General features: G+C 38.4%; 2 long non-coding RNA genes across 2 annotated transcripts in view; both read right to left on the bottom strand.

The window, feature by feature from the left end:
* LOC149216988 (uncharacterized) overlaps positions 1–22,607 on the bottom strand; it is a 49,395-nt gene extending 26,788 nt beyond the window's left edge. Inside the window, exons 1-3 of the long non-coding RNA XR_016250615.1 lie at positions 22,511–22,607; positions 22,140–22,362; positions 21,951–22,037 (exon numbers count right to left, since the gene is read on the bottom strand). This is a non-coding gene — a long non-coding RNA (uncharacterized LOC149216988). The remainder of the gene's footprint in view (positions 1–21,950; positions 22,038–22,139; positions 22,363–22,510) is intronic.
* Positions 22,608–22,702: 95 nt separating this feature from the next.
* On the bottom strand, positions 22,703–24,550 carry LOC149216987 (uncharacterized). Its single transcript, XR_016250614.1, has 3 exons — positions 23,256–24,550; positions 22,950–23,084; positions 22,703–22,826 (listed from the first exon to the last, which is right to left on the bottom strand). It is a non-coding gene; the product is annotated as an uncharacterized LOC149216987 (long non-coding RNA).
* Positions 24,551–26,219: the final 1,669 nt, after the last annotated feature.

The following is a 26,219-nucleotide window of genomic DNA, read 5'->3' as shown; positions in this document are numbered from 1 at the left end:
GCTCTTTGCCCATGACTCTATGGCGACTTATTTTAAAGTTCTGTAGAGAAATTGAGGAACCATCCTGTGACTCTACAATGTCGCTAAGGCAGGAGGGAGAAGCAAGAGGGGAGGAGGCATTGGATCACAACCTGGGTAGCATGGGGCGAAACTCTTTACCTGTGACTCTGTCATGACTTATTTTAATGTTATTCCACTTGATACTCGTCAAGAGAACTGTGAGCTTGAGATAAAAGTCGGTGAAGAGAGACAATCCCTATCGAACTCAAAACTGCTAGAAGACATGTCTGGTTGGGTGCTAGACGTTGGGCACACGAGGGGAAGGCGTAAACAATATCTAAATTTGGTAGCACTCCTTTGGAAAATGATGGCAAATGAAGACGTTACTGGGTTTGGTCTTGAGAGATAAGGAGGTGGAAAAATATAATATTTCCACCTCCTTAGAGTACATGAAAAGAATGCTAAGGAGCCTGAGGCTTGGATTGGATAAAATTGAGGCTAGACTAATGCACGTGGCGAGTCACATAGCATGTGACTCAAATGGTGGGGAGCAGTTGGTAGTTGGATCCCCTTGGCTCTAGCGCAAAGGTTTTTGCCAATATTTTCTCCTCAGACAATGAACAGTGAGCAGCGCCAGTGGGTGGGGAGTTCCCGGTCTCTCCTGAAGCTTTTCGCTGTCTCCTTTGGTGGCCTACTTCACTACAGGTGACAACGATATAGTTGATTCGCAGTCGTGTGTTCATGAGGTTTATTTATGGCTTCCAGTTTCGGGCTTTGACGTTTTCTTTTTATCTTTGGCTTTAAGTGTATGGTGCAATGCATATGCTATGAATTTTTGGTAAAATGGCTAGTTGTTGGGCCAACAACGACAGTCTCTCCTGTCATGGTGTTTTGGCCATTTATTTGTGTGTTCCGAGGTGACTACGAGGGCAGGCATTAGTTTTAGGTTCTCTCTTGTAACTTGGTATCTTGTATCTGGTTTTAACTTGTATGTGGTGGCTTCCAGGCCTGTTATGGCAATAGTGTATATGTTTTTTATTCTTGATAGTATTTGTAGATCTTCATGGCAACAGAGGTCGAGCTTTGTGTTCTATTTCTCCCTTTGGGTATCAGTTGTCTTCAATGTAATCTAGGGTTTTTGAAGTAATATAAAGTATTTTAATTCACCAAAAAAAAATGTTTTGCATTTAGTTAGTTTGCATTGGAAATTTCCACACTAACTGATTGGAATAACTCTATAGAGCATAATCATTTATACCTATAGGTATCCAAACTCAAGAACGGTCCAAGGAATTGTAGAAAGTTTTTTCCTTCATCGATATTTACGACCCATATGGAGATAGAAAGGCGTTCTAGGACAATTTCATATTGAAGAATGCGGTCAAAAAATGTCATCATAGGGGGTGATCTAAATATGGCAATGAAGGTTGGAAAGGTTTTTTTTCTTTAGGGGAGGGTGGGACGAATACCAAACAAGACCAATGTTGATGTTTTAGGTAGCATTGGGAGTATTCTCACATGTGGGGAAAGTAGGCAAAGTGATGGGGCTTTGCACTGATAAACCCATGTTATTTTGATGACCCATGGTATTGCACCCTTTGGAAAAGTATAAGTACAGGGGTGAGTGATTCATTCTTGTTGTCAAAAAGAGAGCTTCTTGTGGAGTAGAGGATGTTAATTTTAGGCAAAATGGTATGTTCTATGCTTTAGAGCAATTTTACTTCAATTTCTTTAATAGCCCAGTATCAATATTCAGATTAGCAATCACATCAACATGATAGTAAAATGCAGATAGAACATAAATATAAATAATAGAAGACAAGCCAAGACAAGAGGACACAAGATGTGGCACCAGCCAAGGACAAACCCCAAAGTGGGGAACCCTTGATCAAATCTTCTTAGTCTTCAATAGTTCAGCAAAGAGAGATAGTACAATTTACAAATCTGATATTTTGTAACAGCAGTAAAAGAGCCCTAACCATAAAAGTCAATGTTGGTCAACAAAGCATTTTTGACCCTCAACAATTTGGTCAATTCAATCAACTTCGACCTCCAAACAGCAAGATGAATCAACCCTCAAAACAGCCCAAAACAGTCCAGTCAAACCTAGTCAAACAGCCAACCCTACGGTCAGCCCTAGCTGTAGTCAATGCTGGTCAAAGTCAATGTTTGACCTCGATTTTTGTGCCCAAAAATGTGGCCTGCCCAAACAGAAATATCTCACCCAAAAACATAGTGAAACATGTCAACGTTGTTGGTCAACGTATGGTCAAACTGTCCAAAAATTCGATCTCCTGAAACTTCGACGTCTTGAAATTTCGCTCCTGAAATTTCAGACGTGTGGAGAGAGAGAGGCCTAGAAATCCACACCCAATCAATGAGAAGAAAGAGAGAGAAGTGTGAAGATGAGTGTGTCCAAATGACGCTAAGGCATCATGTAGTTATAGCAAACGTTAAGGATGAATAAACGTGACTATTGGGCTTCTGAGCCTACATAAGTTTGTTGGCCGACCTTGACAATTTGTCCATAATCAAAATAAATTCATAACTTCATTTGTACATGTCGGAATCGGATGATCTCTAGATCAATCCTACACCTCTCAGAGAGAGGAATTCAAGAAAAATATCAGCTATCATAAATAAGATGACCCATGTGGAGTTTGGCCCTAATTGCCAATTTTAAAACTCCCTCTCAACTAGGGAGAACTTCATCTGCTAATCCATCTACCAATCTGTACTATCTCTGCCATCAATGCATTGCTCTGCTCTGCTGAACTATTAAGAAGAAGAAGTGATCAAAAATGTATCATACCATTCTCTACTGACCTAAAGTCAGTCCCAAATAAAAGAGAGTGTCTCATACCACTCTTCCTGACCCGAAGTCAATTCCAATCAAAAGAGAGTGTCTCATATCACTCTTACTAACCCGAAGTCAGTTCCATTGATCCCAGATCAATATCATTCATCCTCGCATAGGGAGTACGGTAGTACTATGGTCCCTATCCTCATTTCCCTACTCATTGGCCAGATGAGAGGTACTTCCCATGAGTCCCAAACTACATGGGTAGGATGTCTCAGCAGGAGAAAGATGAACCACTCATCCTGCCTACATGTCGCCAAGGGATATCACAAGGGAAGGTTGAACCACTCACCCTGTACACAGCAAACCACTAGGGGAAGACTAAACCACTCACCCTATGGTTGCTCATCGCTCCAAGAAGTACCCCAAGCCCCCCAAAGCTCCCGGAGCTCATAAGAGGGTCTCTCCACGACTCCAAGTCGTTCTCGGAAGGCCAAGAACTTGACCTTCCCCAGGGGATTTGGCAGAATATCGGCGACCTGCTCATCAATCCCAATGTGATGGAGCCTTATTGCTCCTTGTTGTACCATATCTCGGATAAAGTGGTACCTGATATCTATATTCTTGGAGGGATCATGAAACACAGGATTTTCTGATAATCGAATCCCACTCTAGTTGTCGCAGAGGATCACGGTGGTATCCAGCACATGTCCAAACAGCGCACTGAAGAGCTTCCTCGACCAGATAGCTTCATAAGAGGCCATAATAGCAACTATGTACTCAGCCTCAGCGATGCTCAAGGTAACCGATTTGTGCTTCCTGCTCATCCAGGATATCGAAGCAGAACCCAAAGAAAAACAGCACCCAGAAGTGCTCTTCCGATCCACCACACTGCCAGCCCAATCAACATCAGAATAACCATGCAGCCTCACATCTCCAGCAGTGTATCTCAATCCATGAGTGATTGTGCCCCGAAGATATCTCAGAAGATTCTTGGCACCCGAAAATTTCACCTGCCTTTTGCCAGACCTCCAACCCTAGAAAGTAGTGCATCAGTCCTAGGTCCTTCATCTCAAAGTCAGTAGCCAACTCCCTCTTACATTTGTGAATGAGAGGGTCTGCACCTGTCAAAAAGAGGTCGTCCACAGAAAGTACCAGAATGAGAGTTTTATCATCTTCAACCTTAAAGTAAAGGTTCGGATCGGCTTCACTTCTAGTGAATCTCTGCTTCATCAGATATCTATCGATCCTCTCATACCAAGCCCGAGGTCCTTGCCTCAATCCATAGAGAGCTTTTTTCAACTTGCATACATAAGATTCTCGATCATGAACCTCAAACCCCTCGGGTTGCTCCACCTAGACTTCCTCTTTGATCGAGCCATGCAAGAAAGCGGTCTTGACATCCATCTGATGTAAGTTCCATCCTTGTGAGGCAACAAGGGCTATGATCGAGCAACAGGTGCAAATAGCTCATCGTAATCTACACCTTCCTTTTGAGAGAAGCCTTGAGCAACAAAGCGAACCTTGAACTTTTCTGCACTTCCATCAGCTCCATGCTTGATTTTGTAGAGCCACTTAGAGGTGACAACCGATTTGTCCTAGCGTCTAGGGACCACATCCCAAACATCATTGTTCATAATTGACTCGTATTCTTCATTCATAGCATCCTTCCATACTCGCTGCTGCATGGCTTCTTCAAATGATGAAGGCTCATTTTGAATGATAGTGCTCATGATTGTCAAGTATCCTTGATACCTGTTCGACTTCTTGCTTTCACGGAAGGTCCCCCTTGGTGCAATATGTCTCTCGACATCTTCGAGAGTCTCCCTAAGCCATGAGCGTCTCCTCTTGGAGGAGGAGGGCTCTTGAGGAGGAGGATCAATAGGACCTGTTGACCTCTACTGGTCAACTTCCCATGCAGTACACCCTCTTTTCTTGGCAGAAAGGGGTAGCACCTGAACGACGTGTCCGTGCCAGCCTACAGTCATCAGCAACTTGATCATTTCAATTGTAAACCCAGTCTGCATGTATGAATTGTAAATAATCTAAGCAGATCAGAGTCATGTATGTAAAATTGCCTAGGTGGACCTAACTTTCTATGATAATCTATGTCCCGGAAGGTTTTTCGTCTCACCGATCCATGGATCGGCAGAGTTTTCCTTCAAACCTGACCCCAAAGCCGGGATGGATTTTGTCATTAGAACTTTAGGAGAATCCTAGTGTGTTAATATGCTAGATTATAGTTGTGTCGCAGAACTGGGTGATTTATTAGGGTCTGTGTTAAGTGGGCTTGTCCCCTTGAGATGTAAGTTGTAAAAGTCATGATGTAATGTGTCTTGAGGGTCGAAAAATGTTTTAAATCCCCTCGTGAGTCCTAAGTCCTAGGTCCTGGGTGATGTTTCCAAAGGTTTAGTTCGATGATCCATTTAAAAAATGAAATAAAATAATAAAATAAATAAAAAATTAAAAAATTAAAAAAAATGAAATAAATAAAAAATAATAATTTTAAAAAAAAAAAAAAATTAAAAAATTAAAAAAATAATAATAAAATAATAAATAATAAAAAAAAATTTAAAAATTTAAAAATTAAAAAAAATGAAATAAATAAAAAATAATAAAAAAATTTAAAAATTTAAAAATTTAAAAAATAATAATAAAATAATAAATAATAAAAAATTAAAAAAATTTAAAAAAATGAAATAAAAAAAAAATAATAAAAAAAATTTAAAAATTTAAAAAATAATAATAAAATAATAAATAATAAGAAATTTTAAAAATTTAAAAAATAATAATAAAAAATTAATTGAATAAATCGACGGATGAGATCAAGAGATGTCTTGATCTTCATCAACGGTCGAGATCATTTCTACATGGATCATTCGAACTAGCCGTTGGGATCATTTCCTTTATATAGGGTCTTAGGTGGTCATTTCGAAGGGGATTCGATCTGTGAGTCAGATACTGAAGAAGCTCTCTTGTAAATCTGTTTCTGGTTAATAAAGGAAGACTTTGGGGTCCATATCTTGCTGGTGTTACTCTCTTGGAATGCTTTGAGATCATTTTATTTTCTGCATATGTTATTTTCAGCCATTAATAATAGCTTTTCGTAGAGTATTGTGAGCACAGGTATCTTGTTCACTTGCTGGGGTTTGGGTGCTGTTAGGGTTTCTGAAGTAATGGCAGGTATCTCCATTACTGTTTGAGATCTAGCAGCATTTTTGCCCTCTTTGTTGACGGTTGTTTTGAGCTGTGCAGAAAACATTTTCTGAAGGAATTTTGTGGGCGTTCGGGGAAGTTCTCCGCTGAACCAGCCAACTCCCGCAAGCATTTTTTGCTGAGCCCAGTTGGATTTGATCCTGGGTCTATCATTCGGTTTATTTATTTGATTTGCATGAGAAATTTTCTGAAGTTCTTCACAGTGACAAATCTGAAATTTTCGTTTCGTTAAAATATTTCCGTTCTTATTGCTGAATCTGGCTGTTAAGGGGCCAAATCTATAAATTAATCAGTTGTCTTAGGGTTTCAATTTTCTCTGATCTAGGGTTTCAAATTTTTTGCTTTATGCAGTTTTTATCAGGGTTTAGGGTTTTTAGGTTTCATTTTATCACATAAAAAATTTGGAAAATCATTTTTGCCAGTTTCAGTTGTTTTTCATGTTATATCTTAAGATCTGAATTTTTCAAGTCGAGATGCGAATATGATATCTAGTTAATGGTCTAGAATTCTCGTGGTGGTTTAAAGCATTTATCTTTTTTCAAAATTCTCAGTCGCTGGATATCGTTTGGTTATGTGATTTCGCTGATACCTTTTGATGACAAATGATTGTTGTTCACGGTTTATTTTTCTATATCTAACAAGTAATCATTTTAACAATAATCTCTTAAGGCACTGGTCTGCTCAATTAATCAAATCATTTTAGTGCTTTTTATATCGTATCTCGTGTCTCCCAACCAACTGGTCGACAGTTGGTCTCATCATCTCACAGGGACTACCCCCCTTAGCCGCGGGAGACAGGCTTAAACGGAGGGATCGGGGATCAGAGTGACAGCCCCCGGTCTGAGCGTTGTCGTGTCAATCCGCGTGACAACATTTTTTGGCGCCGTTGCCGGGGATAGAGTTTTTCTGTCCTTGGTGTTTCAACGACTTTTCATCATTCATCGTTCATCTTTGTATCATTCATTTGAGCCGGCAACGCCAACATTTTTTGGCGCCGTTGCCGGGGATAGAGTTTTTTCTGTTCCTGGAAGTTTCATCGACATTCATCTTCTCATCTTTCTCATCTCTCATTTTGAGCTGGCAAATTCAACCTTTTGGGTTATCATTTGGATCTTTTATTGCTTTATTTTTCGCCATATCAGTAGCATCTCTTCGGTCTGTTTTTTGTTTGGGTGGCGACTCCACTTTCTCATTTTTCCCAGACAAGAAGCTTTCCTCATATCTGCTTGTGGTTACTTTTTGGATCCTAGAATCAGATTCATTGTTCAAGTGGCGACTCCACTTCTCTCATCTCTTAATTTTCTTGAGCAGAAATCTCTTTCTATCATCCATTTGATCCTTCATTGTTCATCATGGATTATTCATTTAAACCATGTCATTTTACTGATAATCTCCATGATCTTCCGAAAGAGGCCGTTGGTAAATTATTTAAGTTCTCGGGTGGTGATTCGGTCACTGTTGAACAACATTTAAACAGGTTTACTTGTGTAATGATCTTATATTGTAGATTTCCTCAATATAATCATGAAGATTTCAAGATGCGTCTATTTGTCCATTCTTTAGAGGGTGATGCCTTGAATTGGTTTAATAATTTTCCTAATGATTTTTTCACTTCTTTACAAGACATTCTCAATGCTTTTAAAGATAGATATGATAGTCCAAACAGCTTGCCTTCTGCCTCTAAAATTGTGCAACAGAATGAAAGTAATTTGATAAGAGGTCCAGCTGAAAGATCCCAAGACGATTCATCATGTCAGAATGTGTCATCCACCGGAAATATTGCAGATCAAGTTCATGATAGTGAAAAATCAGGGACAAATGACAATGAAAGGGAAGAGCAAAAGCAAATTATACGAGATCTAATGATGCTAGTGAGAAATATGGAAATCAACCAAACTAATTATGTCAATGATGTGAAAACTTTATGCACCTACCTGGAAAAACGTAATAGGGAGATTGAGGTCACGCAAAGTCACCATGCTAAAGAAATTGAGGCCATGAAGACTAATCATGAAACAGAAATTAGAATCATGCATAGCAAGATGTCCGTCTTAGAGGAAAATATGGTGACCATGAAAGCTGATCATGATAGGGAAATTGACTCTATGCAAAACAAGTTACTAACTATGGAAGAGGAAATGACTATCATAACGTTCAATCATAACAATCAGTTGGCTGACATGCAAGCGAATCATGAAGAAGAAATAAATTTCATGCAACATTGCTTGATGGACATAAAAGAAAAGAATGATAAAGTAATAAAACACATGCAAGAGCACCATGCCAGACAAATCAATACTATAAAGGTTGAACACTCTAGACAGATGGATACCATTAGAATACAGGCTCAAAGGTTTCAGCAACTGGAAGATGAAAGAAACCAGGTGACATCAATAGATCAGGAGCTTTCTCATGTGCTGCAACAAGCTCCATCTTATTATGAGGAGGTTATTGATTCGATTGAAAGATGGTTAATTGAAGGTGATCCGGATAGACTTAAGAATGATAAAGATCAGATGCGGCATAAAGAAAGACATATCACGCATACTTCATCTGATAGTTTTGAAACAGAAAGTTCCAGGTCATCAGTAATTCAACCAGCCAGAAAGAAAAAGCGCAAGAGAAAGAAAATGAGAAGAAGATTTGACGCATCAGACGGCCGCAAGCAGCTTGATTTTCGGATAGGAAAGAGTCCTACCATATGCAAAATGGGACATGGCACATCCGACAAGCAGCCGACAGATTTGCTTGAAAGCAGGCAAATGCTCAGTATGCACTATATTGAACACATCTGATGCCGTAGGGCATCCTTTGTATCGTATTTCTAACCCTACTCCTTGTTTTTTCCGCATTTTCGTTTCTGCTTTAGATAGTTAATAAATGAAGAGCTTGTATCTTTATTGTGCTTAATGTATATGATGATTTTGGATGGACGCTACTTATTTTTGTGTTGTATGGATGCAGATTCTGGATTCTCACATTCCTGCAAGCAGCAACGTGTCCCCAAGTAGAGCCAGATGTTGACCTCTACTGGTCAACTTCCCATGCAGTACACCCTCTTTTCTTGGCAGAAAGGGGTAGCACCTGAACGACGTGTCCGTGCCAGCCTACAGTCATCAGCAACTTGATCATTTCAATTGTAAACCCAGTCTGCATGTATGAATTGTAAATAATCTAAGCAGATCAGAGTCATGTATGTAAAATTGCCTAGGTGGACCTAACTTTCTATGATAATCTATGTCCCGGAAGGTTTTTCGTCTCACCGATCCATGGATCGGCAGAGTTTTCCTTCAAACCTGACCCCAAAGCCGGGATGGATTTTGTCATTAGAACTTTAGGAGAATCCTAGTGTGTTAATATGCTAGATTATAGTTGTGTCGCAGAACTGGGTGATTTATTAGGGTCTGTGTTAAGTGGGCTTGTCCCCTTGAGATGTAAGTTGTAAAAGTCATGATGTAATGTGTCTTGAGGGTCGAAAAATGTTTTAAATCCCCTCGTGAGTCCTAAGTCCTAGGTCCTGGGTGATGTTTCCAAAGGTTTAGTTCGATGATCCATTTAAAAAATGAAATAAAATAATAAAATAAATAAAAAATTTAAAAATTAAAAAAAATGAAATAAATAAAAAATAATAATTTAAAAAAAAAAAAAAAATTTAAAAAATTAAAAAAATAATAATAAAATAATAAATAATAATAAAAAATTAAAAAATTTAAAAATTAAAAAAAATGAAATAAATAAAAAATAATAAAAAAATTTAAAAATTTAAAAATTTAAAAAATAATAATAAAATAATAAATAATAAAAAATTAAAAAAATGAAATAAAAAAAAAATAATAAAAAAAATTTAAAAATTTAAAAAATAATAATAAAATAATAAATAATAAGAAATTTAAAAAATTTAAAAAATAATAATAAAAAATTAATTGAATAAATCGACGGATGAGATCAAGAGATGTCTTGATCTTCATCAACGGTCGAGATCATTTCTACATGGATCATTCGAACTAGCCGTTGGGATCATTTCCTTTATATAGGGTCTTAGGTGGTCATTTCGAAGGGGATTCGATCTGTGAGTCAGATACTGAAGAAGCTCTCTTGTAAATCTGTTTCTGGTTAATAAAGGAAGACTTTGGGGTCCATATCTTGCTGGTGTTACTCTCTTGGAATGCTTTGAGATCATTTTATTTTCTGCATATGTTATTTTCAGCCATTAATAATAGCTTTTCGTAGAGTATTGTGAGCACAGGTATCTTGTTCACTTGCTGGGGTTTGGGTGCTGTTAGGGTTTCTGAAGTAATGGCAAGTATCTCCATTACTGTTTGAGATCTAGCAGCATTTTTGCCCTCTTTGTTGACGGTTGTTTTGAGCTGTGCAGAAAACATTTTCTGAAGGAATTTTGTGGGCGTTCGGGGAAGTTCTCCGCTGAACCAGCCAACTCCCGCAAGCATTTTTTGCTGAGCCCAGTTGGATTTGATCCTGGGTCTATCATTCGGTTTATTTATTTGATTTGCATGAGAAATTTTCTGAAGTTCTTCACAGTGACAAATCTGAAATTTTCGTTTCGTTAAAATATTTCCGTTCTTATTGCTGAATCTGGCTGTTAAGGGGCCAAATCTATAAATTAATCAGTTGTCTTAGGGTTTCAATTTTCTCTGATCTAGGGTTTCAAATTTTTTGCTTTATGCAGTTTTTATCAGGGTTTAGGGTTTTTAGGTTTCATTTTATCACATAAAAAATTTGGAAAATCATTTTTGCCAGTTTCAGTTGTTTTTCATGTTATATCTTAAGATCTGAATTTTTCAAGTCGAGATGCGAATATGATATCTAGTTAATGGTCTAGAATTCTCGTGGTGGTTTAAAGCATTTATCTTTTTTCAAAATTCTCAGTCGCTGGATATCGTTTGGTTATGTGATTTCGCTGATACCTTTTGATGACAAATGATTGCTGTTCACGGTTTATTTTTCTATATCTAACAAGTAATCATTTTAACAATAATCTCTTAAGGCACTGGTCTGCTCAATTAATCAAATCATTTTAGTGCTTTTTATATCGTATCTCGTGTCTCCCAACCAACTGGTCGACAGTTGGTCTCATCATCTCACAGGGACTACCCCCCTTAGCCGCGGGAGACAGGCTTAAACGGAGGGATCGGGGATCAGAGTGACAGCCCCCGGTCTGAGCGTTGTCGTGTCAATCCGCGTGACAACAGGACCCATAGGTTCATCAACATTTGTCATTGTTTCATCTTCTTTTGCACCCTGTTTTCCAGTGTCAGCTTCTTTATCCTTCTTTGTCCTTCCTGGGGATAGGAAGGTTGTTGATCTTCCTGAGGGCCATATCTTCGTCGAAGGTGACATCATGACTTATCTCAACTTCCCTTTGACGAGCCACATAAATTCTATATCCCTTAGAATTTTCACTATAGCCCACAAAGATTCCTTTCTTCCCAGATGTACCCAATTTGCTTCTTTTCTCTTTCGGCACATGAAAATATATCGGGCTTCCAAAAATTCTAAAATGAGAGACATCGGGTTTATTACCAGTGAACATTTCCTCAAGAGTCTTGGAGTCCAATGCTTGACGAGGGCATCGGTTTTGAACATGCACAGCGGTATTTGTAACTTCAGCCCATAGGAACTTTGGAAGCCCTTCATCATGAAGCATGGCACGAACAACTTCTACAATAGTGTGATTCTTCCCTTTAGCCACACCATTCTACTAATGAGAGTATGGTGTTGTAGTCTCCCTCTTAATGCCAGCTTCTCTATAATAATCTTGGAATTCATTGGATTCATACTCTGTCCCATTATCAGTCCTCAATATCTTGATTTTCTTCTTGGATTGGTTTTCGATAAAGGATTTGAAGTGTCGGAACCAGGTGAACACTTCATCCTTCTTCTTCAAGAAGTAGATCCAAGTTTTGCGAGAATAATCATCCGTAAAGGTGAAATAATATAAATATCCTCCCAAAGAGTTTACGGGCATCATACCAAAAATGTCGAAGTGGATCAATTGCAATATGTATGTGGTCTTGTTATTACTTGAGGGAAATGGTCCCCTTGTAAGTTTTCCTTCGGCACATCCTGGACATACACCTTCATGCTCTACTTTGAATTCGAGCATACCTGTCACCATCTATCTCACATCGGGTAGGGCCTTATAATAAAGATGGGCAAACCTCCAGTGCCATAGTTCAGATTGTAGAGATGTGTCGCAAGACATAGCTCCCAATGGACTTCCTCCAACTTTATACAAAGTGTCAACCCTAAACCCAAGAATAAAAGCATCTTTAAAATTTCTTTTCCAAACACGTACCTTTCCATCGATAAAAGCCACCTTGAATCCTTTATCTTCCATTGCCGAAATGGACACAAGGTTCTTCTTGAGATCGGGTACATATAGTACTTCTTGCAAATGAATAATGTTACCTTGATTCAATTGAAGGGTAACATTCCCTACTCCCTTCACGGGATAGGCGGCATCGTCTCCAAAGATGATCTCCAAGTTTGTCTCATTTTCTATCAAATTAAAGAGGGCTTCCTTGTATCCGATGAAGTGCCTTGAGGCACCACTATCAATCAGCCAATTTCCCAAAGTGTCCAGAGGAGAGACAGTGGAGAGGGCCAATATAAGATAGTACTCTTTTTGTTTATTATTAACAACATTGGATTCTTCATACCTGGAGTTCCTTGATCTCTTGGAGGGTCGACAATTTCCTTGATGTCCCAAGTGTCTGGAGGAGAGACAGTGGAGAGGGCCAATATAAGATAGTACTCTTTTTGTTTATTATTAACAACATTGGATTCTTCATACCTGGAGTTCCTTGATCTCTTGGAGGGTCGACAATTTCCTTGATGTCCCGCATTCCTTTTTCCCTTACCATTAGACCTACCATTCCTTTGATCGTTGTTGTTGAAGTTGCCCATGAAATGATTGTTATCATCATCATGTGATGTGTCCCTTCTATTTGGACACTCCCTTGCATAGTGGCCAAACTTATTGCAAACAAATCACCTGCCCTTCCTTCCTCCCTTAGATCTAGGCTTTCCATGGAAATGACCTTTAGACCCTGCATTATTTCTCCTTTTGGCATGAGCGGAGAATGCAGTGGGGTTGCTTCTAATAAAAGGCATTTCTTGCTCCACCATTCTTGTTTCTTCTTGAATGCATCTCGACATCAATTCTTCAAACCCTGGAATTCGATCATTGTTGAGTATAGTGGTTCTAAATACATACCACTCAGGTGGGAGTCCTCCAAGGGTGGTGAGAGTAAGTTCCCTGTCAGGAATGACTTCTCCAATCGAAAGTAGATCATTCTTGATCCCAGTGATCCTTAAGAAGTAGGATTGAATATCCTTGTCCTTGCCCTTCTTAATATCTTTCAACTTATTCTTGAGAAATAGAATTTGATTAGCATTACTAACCTTGAACACATTGATCAACCTGTCCTAGATCTCCTTGGAGGTCTTCAATTCGGAGATGCAGGCCACCAGATGCTTGTCAATGGAATCCCTGATAATCTTCTTTGCTTTGACTTCAACCCTATTGTACTTGGTCTTCACAGCAGTCGGTACATTTGAAAGAGGCTCAGGGATTTTACCCTGCACATAATCCATCACTTCTTGTTCTTCCAAGGTCAAATCAACGAACATCTTCATCCTTGATAGTCAGATTTATCATGGAGCTTATCTTCAATCGAGAAGTGGGATGAGCCAGGGGCAAACCCCAATGTGGGTAAACCCTTGATCAAATCTTCTTATAGTCTTCAATAGTTCAGCAGAGAGAGATAGTACAATTTACAAATCTAATATTTTGTAACGATAGTAAAAGAGCTCTAACCAGAAAAGTCAACGTTGGTCAACAAATAAGTTTGACCCTCACAATTTGGTCAACTTCAGTCAATGTCAACCTCCAAACAGCAAGATGATTCAGCCCTCAAAACAACCCAAAATAGTCCAGTCAAACCTGGTCAAACAGCCAACCTTGTAGTCAGCTCTAACTGCAGTCAACGTTGGTCAAAGTCAATGTTTGAACTTTGACCTCGATTTCTGTGCCCAGAAATGCGGCCTACCCAAATAGAAATATCTTACCCAAAAACACAGTCAAACATGTCAACGTTGTTGGTCAACATATGGTCAAGCTATCCAAAAATTCGGTCTCCTGAAATTTCGGTCTTTTGGAGAGAGAGAGGCCCAGAAATCCGCACCCAATCAATGAGGAGAGAGAGAGAAGTGTGAAGATGAGTATGTCCAAATGAGGCTAAGGCATCATGTAGTTATAGCAAACGTTGAGGATGAATATACGTGACTATTGGGCTTCTGAGCCTACGTAAGTTTGTTGGCCGACCTTGACCACTTGTCCATAATCAAAATAAATTCATAACTTCATTTATACATATCGGAATCGGATGATCTCTAGATCAATCCTACACCTCTTGGAAAGAGGAATCCAAGAAAAATATCAGCTATCATAAATAATATGACCCATGGGGAGGGGGGGTGAACACCAAACAAGACCAATGTTGATGTTTTGGGTAGCATTGGGAGTATTCTCATGTGTGGGGAAAGTAGCCAAAGTGATGGGGCTTTGCACTGATAAACCCATGTTATTTTGATGACCCATGGTATTGCATCCTTTGGAAGTATAAGTACAAGGGTCAGTGATTCATTCTTATTGTCGGCAAGAGAGCTTCTTAGAGGAGAAGGTCGAGTAAGCCTCAAACCCCTTAAGACCAAGAGGGCCTGTGGAAGGTGGTTGACAAGAGAGCATCTTGTGGAGAAGTCGAGTAGGCCTCATACCTTTGGAGTGCTAAGAGGGCCCATGGAGGATAAGGTCCGGTAGGACTCAGACCCCTTTGAGGGCAAAGAGGGCCTATGGAAAGTGGTCAGCAAGAGAGCATCTTGTAGAGGGGTATGTTGAGTAGACCTCAAATGTTTCAAGGTCAAGAGGGCTTGTGGAAGGTGGTTGGTGTTGGGCCTTAGTTTTGGTCTATTTTTGCTTAGGGAAACCTACTTAATTCTTATATTTTCCATCCATTTTCCATCACATCCATCTCATTTTGATGTATTTTATGCATATTCAGGTGTTTAATTTTAATTTTGCAATTTCTAGAAGTTTTTATGAAAATTGAGTTTCAAGTGCAATTTTGGACTGAATCAGAAATTCCCGTAATAGCTATGTGGATGACCTATTTGCAGGACACTTGGGCTCGAGTTTGATGCATGGATGGACAGCTTGGGAACTAGGACTAAGCTAACTCCACTTGGTTCGGCCAGAACAAGCTTTATTAGGCCCGGTCAAGGCTGGTCAAACATGACTAGTCACCAGAAAATCCCTAGGAAATAGGGCAGTTTTGAGATTTTATGGGATTGACCATATTTCTTGGGATGGATTGGATGAGTTCGACTTAGATAGGTGGATATGAGTAGATATGAGTGTTAGAGATAATATAGATTAGTTTGTTTCATTAAACCTCTATTTAAAGCCAAGACTTTGATGGCTTTTGTAATGGAATTTGTATGTAACTTCTGTATAATTTGAGTTGGGAGCTAAATTGAAGAACTTGTTTCATTCCAATTTGTTGTTCATGCTTGGTTGATCTACTGAAGTTGTTGTAGCTGAGATTTCTTCAAGTGTGCAAGGCAAGGGTGGAGGGCCCCCACACCAAGCTAAGTACACTTCTTGGTTCAATTTTCATAGTTTTCATAGACTAGTTTTTGTTTCAAATGTATTTAGATGTGTGATGATTGTTGAATGAATATTGGTTTAATTCTAATCTATATATGAAGGAACACACAGGAATTTAAGTTAAATTTCCCTTCTATTTGATCTTGAACTAAAACTGAATTTCATTCTCCTTTTCTTATTTTGAGCTATTTATGCATTTCTGGTTTGAAGCAATGGCGATTGTGATATAGTAGGATTGTGAAGAAGGACAATCTGGACCTCCTTAGTTAGGAGCCTCCTCTTTTACATCTTCTACATCATAAACCATTGTTAATTAGTGCTCTTAGATTTATCTTCATGAAAGTAGTATTGTAGGGAAGGACAACCCGGTTCTCCTAAGTTAGGAGCCTCTTCCCTCATATATTACATAAATGAAGTAGAAATTGTTAAAATAGGTTTATAGTTGTAATATGTACTTCCTTAATTCTTCAAATTTTATCTTCTAAACTTGATTATATCTGATGTCCATATCATTGTTTTACAACCCGGCCGAGTCAACTCCGAAATGGCCGTTTCGAACCGAGCCATTACCAAAATCTTTGACCCGGCCAGCAACCCGGCTCGGTTGACCGAGTCATAGTTGACTCGGTCAACCCGGCCGGGTCATGTATTGACTCGGCCGAGTCAATGAAACTACAGCTGGGCAGCGTAAAACATGAAATTTATTCATTTTTTTGTGATTTTTGGTAAAGTTAAAGAACTACAAGTTCTTTTTGAGACAATATTTCAGGATTATGAGAGTTGAGACATAAGATCTTGATAAATTACACCTCAGATTTGAAAGAAGCTTAAAGTCTGTACATAAAATGTTTGTATTACCACCAATATTATATTGAGGGCAATAAGAACCACTACAATTACATATTGAAATTCAGATCCTCATTATTCCTGGTGATTTGATTACTCGTTTTCTAATTGCCTCCCTTTAAGAAATGAGTGGATACTATCAATGCCTGTGACTCTGTTCACTGCTTGGCTCAGCATGATGACAGTGAAGTGTATTTCTTGCCTATTTGACTCATATTTCAATAGTGAGCACTAGGAAAAGTCTGTTTGAAACTTTTATCTATATGTCACCTCAAGAGATTGGAATTCTTTTATCGTTCAATAAATTTTGGTAAATATCGAAGGAACCATTTCAATTACATGCTGCACTCAAATACTGCCTTGATGCATCTTTCCATGCACTCTGCAACAAATGATATTGATGCAATTTGGATTAGAATTCCAAGGTTCATGGAGACACTGATAAAGAACTGAAGTTTATCTTTATAGTTCACACCCATTTATTGGAGACCAAGGCCTGATTACACTATCAAGATATTAATGAAGACTAAAAGTATCAGTCCTCTTCCTCTTAACTTCATCGACAATTCATATATACAATTATATTAATTTCCTAATGACTCATCCCCTTCCTGCTTGCTGCTTGCCCAGCACCAGAATAATTGTCCATCCCCATCAATATTTAAAATTATGTTTTTTTATAAAAAAAATAAATATTTAATGTATTTTTTACAACGACCGAGTCATTGAAATCGAGCCGGCCGAGTCATTACCGAGTCGGAGTCGGAGTCGGAGTCGATCCTCGGCCAAGTCCGAGTCCGAGTCCGAGTTGTAAAACATTGGTCCATATACAGTGGATTTGCCTCCAAGTTTTACAAACCCGGATTGACAATTAAATACTTGTGTTAATTTAGTCAATAAATTAGCCCAACAGTTGGCAAGAGAGCATCTTGTGGAGGAGAAAGTAGGCTAGGCCTCAAACTTGGAAGGATCCAGTTTTTTGAAGTAATATAAAGTATTTTAATTCAAAAACAAACAAACAAAAAATTATGTTTTGCATTAAGTTAGTTTGCATTGGAAATTTCCACACTAACCAAATGGAATAATTCTATAGAGCATAATCACTTATACCTACAGGTATCCAAACTCAACAAGGGTCAAGGAATTGTAGAAAGCCTTTTCCTTCATCAATATTTACGACCCATATGGAGATAGAAAAATGTTTTAGGACAATTTTAGACTGTAGGCAGTGGTCAAAAAATGTCATCATAAGGGATGATCTAAATATGACAATGAAGGTTGGAAAGGGTTTTTTTAGGGGAGGGTGAGGCGCATGCCAAACAAGACCAATGTTGATGTTTTGAGTAGCATCGAGAGTATTCTCACATGTGGGGAAAGTGAGCTAAGAGATGGGGCTTTACACCCATAGACCCACGATATTCCGATGGCCCATGGTATTGCACCCTTTGGAAAAGTACAAGTACAAGGGTGAGTGATTCATTCTTGTTGTCAAGAAGAGAGCCTCTTATAGAGGAGAAGGCCAAGTAGGCCTCAAACCTATGGAGGAGGTATGCAGTCAACAACAGAGCATCTTGTAGAGGAGAAGGCTGAGTAGGCCTCAAAGCCCTTAAGGGCCAAGAGGGCAGGTGGAAGGTCGCTGACAAGAGAGCATCTTGTGGAGAAGAAGGCTAAGTAGGCTTCATAGCTTTGGAGGGCTACGAGGGCCTATAGAGGAGAAGGCCCACTAGGACTCAGAGCCCTTTGAGGGCAAAGAGGGTCTATGGAAGGTGGTTAGCAAGAGAGCAACTTGTGGAGGAGGATGTTGAGTAGGACTCGGACCTTTCCAGGCCGATAGGGATTGTGGAAGGTGGTTGGCAAGAGAGCATCTTGCAGAGGAGAAGGTCAAGTAGGCCTCAAACCTATGGAAGGTCGAGAGGGCCTGTGGCAGGTTGGAAAGATGGCATCTTGTGGAGGAGAAGGTCGAGTAGGCCTCGAACCTGTGGAGGCCGAGAGGGCCTATAGAGGGCCAAGATGGCCTACGGAGGGTGAAGAGGCTCTAGTTGAAAAAAGAAGATTGAGGAGAAATTGCTAGGGAAGATTTATAGAGAAATTCAAGGGAAGTCGAACAGGAAGAGAAGGACCGAGCTGAGGGGTGTATTTGTTGTGGAGACCGAGTTATTTCCTTGGGCCAATTTGAGAAGTGCATAAGCCATACAATTGCCAAAGAGGTCGCAAGCAGGGAGAGAGGGTAAAAAACACACCAAGGAGTCCAAGCTTGTCTTGGGGCTGATTCCAGTTCAACATTTGAGTTTCTAGGCAGCCATAATCTCCAGGGGAGCGAGTTACAAGTTCCCCTTCAACTGTTATTTCTCTGAGTAATTTTCTGTGGGTCAAAATAAGGGTTTTTATGTGTAAGTTTTCCCTTGTACTGAGCATTTTAGTGAGCATTGTAAAAGGGTCATTTTCCTTGGTATGGGAACCCTAGGTTCTTGTTGAAGGACTAATAAGAATTATGATTTTGCACTTAAATTTTGTGTTCATTGTGCATGATCTAATTGTTGGTTTTGTGTGTGTGTGCGCACTAAGTCTAGTGCCCAAAATTCTAACAACTCATTAATAGATCACTTACCTTAGAGGTTTGAAGATTCAAGGCTTTAGGATGTGGAGCCTATTAGCTCGGTTCCAACATAAAGGAACTTTAGAAAAGGAAGGGAATGGGTATCAAGCAGATTAGAAAGGATTTTGGTGGCAAAAAAGATTTTGGAGGATGTGGAATGACTTGAGTCATGGGCAAGGTTAGGGAGACCTTTATACCATCTAGCCATATTGTTACAATTAGAAAAAAAATGAGAAGCATCAAAAACCCTTCAAATTTAAGCATAATTTGCTAAAACAAGGTTACAAAAATTTGATCACCTAGAATTGGAAGAAATATGAACCTTGTACAAGGGAGACAACTATTTATCTATCAGGAATAAATTTGATGAAAGTTTAAAACATAATAGCACAGTGGGAAAAGAAAAACTCCTAGAATGCTCAACAAAAGCTTACTAAGACCAAGGAATAGATCAAGAAATTGTTTGAAGCATAAAAGGAACGAATCATTACAAAAAAGGAGAATATTAATCTAAAAAATGTAGAAGAAAGAATAGGGCTACTTGGTTTATAGAGGGAAACAAGAATACTAAATTCTTCCAAAACTACAAGAAACATCAAAAGAACATTAAAAAATACATGGGAGATAAGTAAGAAAGATGGGAGGAAGCTAAGAAATTTCTCAAAGATGGCATTAAGAGGAGTAAAGCACTTCAAAAATTTATTCCAAGAACCTCATAAGGCAAACATAATAGTGATTGAAGAACAACAAAATGAAGAACTTGAAGCTTAAGTAACGAAAGAGGGACTCAAATCAATTCTACAATCTTTTAAGAAACCAAATAGACTAAGTCCACATAGTTGGACAATAAAATTTTGTGTTTTTGTGACCTCCTAGAATAGGAGTAGGAGAGGGTGATAAAAAAAAATCTAGAATTAACATTAATAGCTCTTCCAAAGCAAAATGATCCATAAAATTTTGATGATTATAGCCCTATCTCACTATGCAATTTTGTGTACAAAATTCCAACAATAATTACAACAAATAGGCTTAAAAGAAAGAATTCCCCCACTTCGTCTCAAAAGAGTTGTTTGGTTTTCTTCACAATGTGGTGAGGAATAGCACAACGAGGACTACATATAAGAAAAAGTAAAAAAAACCGAACTATTTTGATGAAATCAGACTTAGCTAAGGTTTATTACAAGGTGAGCTAGTTAGATCATGGGATTATTTTGATTCAGATTGGGATGAGATCTTAAGTAGTAAATTAGATTATGGGGTGCATTTTCTCAACTTCCTAAGGGTCTAATGTGGGGATGCCCTATGTCTCCTTATTTATTAGTGTTGATTGCAAAAGGTTTGAGCAGAATGGTGAATGCATCTAAAATGGAAGGTACTATAAAGGGTATTAAAATGAGAACCTATTTCTCCTTGTCTTATTTACTATTTGTAAATGAAGAAAATTTGTTCCCCCTTTGAACAATTGTGGAAGTAGAAAGGTATAAAGAGATCCTTGAGTTGCACAATAATATAAAATTGATGTATGTGAATGTTCATAAATCCTTTAATGTTATTCAATAGCCTAAAGGAAGGTAGAGAGAAAGTTAGCTAAAATATTGATGCAAGGTTAAAATATCTAACGTTTTTCCTCGAGCTTACTAACTACAGATTCAAGGATTGGAGTTCGCTCTATGAAAAAATTGAAGAGAGGATGACTAATTGGAGTTGGCTCTATGAAAAAATTGAAGAGAGGATGACTAATACTTGCTACCGACAGTTATCTAAAAAAGGCAAGCTAATTTTGGTCAAATTAGTTTTGGAGGGGATACCTATTTATTTGGCATTTTTTAGCTTAAATACCAAAAGGAATGTTGGAGAAAAATAGAAAAAGGTGCGTTAGCTTCCTATGGACAAGAAAAAGATAAAGGGAAGGAATACCATTTTTTAAGAGGAAAAAGATTGCAAAATCGTAAAGAGTATAGAGGAATTAAAAAATATTCATATATTTGAACAAGATTTAGCAACAAAAAATTTATGGAGAATGAAAAGGAATGAAGGCTTGTGGAGAAAAGAGATTATAGCTCTTGAATGGAGGATTGAATTAGAAGTAAAATGAAGGTTTTTCGAGCTCGCAATCACATTTTGACATGCCTTTGTTTGAGACAGGGGAGAAGGTCATTACACCATGGAGATCTTGAAGGACTATGTCAGATTTCTTGTTAATCTTGCAAATGGCAAAATGGAGTCAAATGGAGTCAAATAGAAAGAGGGTTGAGCATTTTTCAGAGTTTTCGATCATAACAAAATGACACATTGATGTTGGACCTTAAGCAGCTGGTTTGGAGGCATATGTCTATTTCATCAATCAATGTTTTTCTTTGGTAAGAACTATTGTTGATGTAGTTGGAGATGACTTGATTATTATTGATAGAGAATCCTTGGGATGAAGTTCAATGAGCCCCTTACATTAGGCTTAAGCTAAATTACAATCATGGAAATAATTATAGAGGTGAGATCTAAATCTGTAATTTTGAGGGACTGATCTCTCAAAAGAAAACTGCCATTGCAAGCAAAGATGTTGAAACTAGTCAAAATCCTTTTGGACTAATTTGCAAATCTGGTGGAAGAATTTATTGAATGAAGAAATAGTTTTCTTATTAAAGAAAGTTGAAACTTCCTAAACCTTTAGGAAAGAAAGAGAGAAAAAGGACTTTAGGTAGAAATAAGTACATTTTGCAAAAACCAGAAACCATAAACCTTGAATAGCCCCTTTGAATTTCAAAACGGGCATCACATAATTATTTGATAAATTAAACCAGGCATACCTGCTCTTTAGCCTTTGCTGCAGCCACTATACCCATGGAGCATTGGAACTTTCATTAGTTGAATTGTTTGGGTTAAGCCTTAATTTCCTGGCCCATTGAACACACAAAAAAAAAAACCAGAAAAATATAATGAGAAATATTTAAAAAACACCAAGAAAACAAAAACTCATGAGAAATTTGGGAGCTTACCCTTCCTTCGATGCTTTCCCGATCGATGTGTTGGAATGTGTTTCCTTACTAATGTGTCGATCGAACGTGTTCTTTCCTTACTAACCCTCTGTTACCCGTGCATTTCCCGAATGATTACTAATGCCGAATGTGTTCGGCGAGATAGCAGCATTTATTGCATCCACCTATCAATACGCTTTTGCTCCCACCACACCAAATGAATCGAAGGCCTAAAAGAAATTTTCTGAAAAAAAAATGAGAGATATTAACCATAAATTGTAAATTACAAGAAAATATTTAACACAAATTACAGGTAGAAGTAAGTCCATCCTTTGCAAAAACAGAAACTAGTACACCCTGCATATATGTCAGGAGAAAATGACGAAGCTCACAGGGGCTTTGATCCCGAAGAGGACTCGCACTCCACCCTTTGCCTCTGTGTGAAAGGCAGAGAGAGATTCAACAGTGCACCTCCACCTTTATTTACCTGCATTACAAGGCACGTCAAATAAATTCTTAAAAATGCTTCTGATATAATTATGTAGAAGAATGGGAGTTCAATTTAACCGAAAATACCTCCTCCTCCTCCTCCTTCCCCTGCCTCTACTGCACTTACTCCTTCGCCTTCCCCTGCCTCCACTGCACCTCCTCCTTCACCTTCTCCTGGCCCCACTGCTAGGGCTAGAGATAATTTCCCACGCATTGAACCTAACAAAAATAAAACCAAAAATTCATGTAAAACAAATATTAAAAAAATAACAAAATTCTCTTAAAAAAGATTAAGGAGCCAGTAACATATTATAAAAATGTATTCAAAGAGACCAAAACAACCTGAGGGCAGGAAGAGATTAACTGTGCTTGTGCTTGAAACGAGGATGATCCATAGGTTTTGGACCAAAAGCTGATGGACCTCTCTTTCCTTCTCAGACCACCAAAATATTAAATGGCTCCTTCACATTGCTGGTTCTAAACTTTGGAAAAAATCACATTATAATTTGTGTCTAAAAATGAGAGAAATGAAGCAGTGCCCATTGCATCAGTGAAATCTGCATCGATTCTAAACTTTAAAACAAATCACATTATAATTTGAAGATTTCTAAACTTTAAAACAAATCACATTATAATTTGTATCTTCACCTGTGCCCATTGCATCAGTGGAATCTGCATCGGCTGTTTCGATTCAGATCGGAGTGCCAAGCCCAGGCGTGAGATTCTGGCTATTCCTTAGGGCTTTATGCACTTAGATACCTGGCTAGTGACCGAAATAATACGAATCAGACGAAAAGGCGATGGCATCATTGATCCTTGCTTGGGACTCGGCTCGCACATCTCGCTGAGGAAACTGTACTTGCGAATGCTCCTTTCACGTGCAAACGGTGCTTCTCCTGCTTATGGAAGAGGTAGGGGAAGTTGCCACTAGCTCAGGTGCCCAGCAGCACCTCCATCCCGCTCATCTGCTTTTTTGGGTCTGGGTTGGACCGTCCTCATTTCCCATTCATTAACCCCAATGGATAAAATTATGAAAACCACTGGTAACAGCGAAGCCAAGCGGAGAAAGCAATCAGAGTAAAAAAAAAAAGGAGAGAGATATCAACCAAAAATCGGCATGGCCATGCTTAAAATTCAGAAGAGATTAACCAGAGAGCCAACAATACCAAAAAAGATGGAACAAGTAAGCCAAAAATAAAATTATAAAAAACAAAAACAAAACAGCAGACACCATAAACAACCAAGAAGGCCGCCATCAACAACACCACAGACGCCACAAACAATCAAGAAGGCCGCCATCACATCGCCTGAACTCTCAAGTCCAACTCTGCTCTGTTCTGCGTCCATGGCCACCGAAGAGACCATCACATTATATGAACTCCCTATGCATCCGAACTCCCTGCTGCGTAATTAACCTCACATTCGCATTCTGAATCTGAACTTAATGCTACAATGTGAATGCCACCATTCTTGATCATCATCTCAACTCTAATTTTCTCTGCGTCGCTTAGTGTCATCTTCGCGTCATCCAGCTCACCTTTGCTTTCATTTGAGTTTTGTGTTGTTGCAGGCAGTACATGATCTTGTGCAGTAACCCCGTCCTCCTTTTTCCACAAGAAAAAACGCGTGAATTGCCATTATTTTCGGCTGGAAGGAACGGTGGTGGATTCAGCGCGGAATTATCTCATCATCAACCAATTCCTCTTTCATATAACAGCTTCCCACCGTCTTAACTTTGCCCGGCTCTGCTTCTCAATTGAAAGGGATTCTTCCCAGAGCTGGAGCTCTGTACTAAATGCCAGAGGAATACCCTGTCCGGAGCCCTGTAGTAAATGCTAGAGGAATGCCTTGTTTCTTCTCGGCTTAGAAGTCCTGCGAAAAAACTACGACGACATCAGACCCTGCTTTGCGTCCAGGCCGACCAGCGGACACATCACTCCTCTCTCCCGCCAGGCGTCCAAACTCGAATTGCATTTAATGAGGGCGGTGATTATTTTGTTTCATTAATTTTTTATGCTTTTTCTGATTTATGCTTTTTTTGCTTTTCTGATTTATGCTTTTTTCAAAACAACTGTTTGGCTTTTCTAACCATAACCATGCCTTCTAATGATGACATGAATTCAAATTTTGAAAATGACGCCACCGACCACTTCCACCAACACAACAAATCTAATAATTTTTTATTTTAAAATGAGTAATAAACCATACATTTGAGGATAAAATTTATGGCATTTTAAGTCTTTAAAAATATTTTGAATAGTGTTTCTCACTGATTGCACACTAACCATTATGGGATTGAATAAACGTTTGTCTCAATGACATATTTTTTATTAATTAAATTTGTGAAAATTAATATTATAGAAATTGTTTATATAATGTATATTTATTCGATGAATTTAGAATTATTTTAATTTTAGATTTATTAGTTAAATTAGGTTTTTTTTAAAGATGATGGAAGAAATGGTCACTTATGTTAGGTGATTATTTTTCTGACTTTTGAGGTTTAGGTGTTCAAGGATAATTTATAGGATTTTTGTATCTGCAAACAATGTTGTACTTTTGACGTGCCATTAGAACAAAGAGAAGAGTTGTTTGTCTTTCCTTTCTTTAACTCTTTTCATCCCTGTTATTACAAAACTTGAGACTTGTTTCCTAAACTACATCACATGATATCATCCATGTTTGGACCTCCCAAGCCATAAAAGAACAAAGGCTTTTAATAAATGCTAAGTTGTAAGTAAACCCAAGAGTTATAGAGCATAGTGAAATGAAATGAAATGGTTTTAATGACATCCACGAGACCTCGCGGTGTAAGGAACCACCCACTATCGCTTAATCCATATTCAAATTTTTTTTCTAGGTTGATTTTGTTTTTATGGATATTGAGTAAGATATTTGTTGTTTTGTGAAGTCTTGTCTCCTCAAAAAGCTCACTAAGATTGTTCACCTTTAGACTGCTAACAAATTGACGATGGATGACTTCATACACTACACACTCTTTGATAAAATGTCATTATGTTTCTACCACCCCTTTGTTGCAAAAAATGCAAATTCGTTCTTCCCAATCTTCTTTAGGGACCACCCATCTACCAGTTTCACATCTTAAATGATGTGAGCTAGTCCTCAGTCGAGCAATTAAAATTTTAGTTGTTCCCTTAATTGAGGAACTCAAATACTCTTTATCATCATGTTTCCATGTTGGGTTAAATTCTTTGACATAATATGCTTTATTTTTGCCTATATGCTTTGTCCACATGGCAATCCTAAATTTTTCTAACACCCACCTTTTTATCTCCTCCTTAGCGTGAGGGAAATCATGCAGATTTATGTCCCATTTGCCTAACCACTTTTTGTTTTGTTTCATCCATGTCTTTTTCTGGTGGTTTAGCTCTTCTTCAACAACCAATTTGGGCCACTGGTGCTTATCCATATTTTCAACCTTCTTTAGGTAACTTAGCAAATGAATGATCGTTGACACCTCAATTGGAAACATACCAGCCTCAACTAAAAGGATATCATATGGGACCGTTGATTTAACTTTGAGGCTACTTGTGATCAGGTGCTTTTGAATTCTTTCTATTTGTCGCCATTTGTGGCTTGACATGTTGCTCC

The sequence above is a fragment of the Pinus tabuliformis genome, chromosome 1_1 (assembly GCF_031772625.1).
Source record: "Pinus tabuliformis cultivar Carrire ecotype Pingquan chromosome 1_1, CPIR1, whole genome shotgun sequence".
NCBI classification, from domain to species: Eukaryota; Viridiplantae; Streptophyta; class Pinopsida; order Pinales; family Pinaceae; genus Pinus; species Pinus tabuliformis.
The sequence above is the reverse complement of the archived record's forward strand: the minus strand, read 5'-3'. Positions and strand labels throughout refer to the sequence as shown.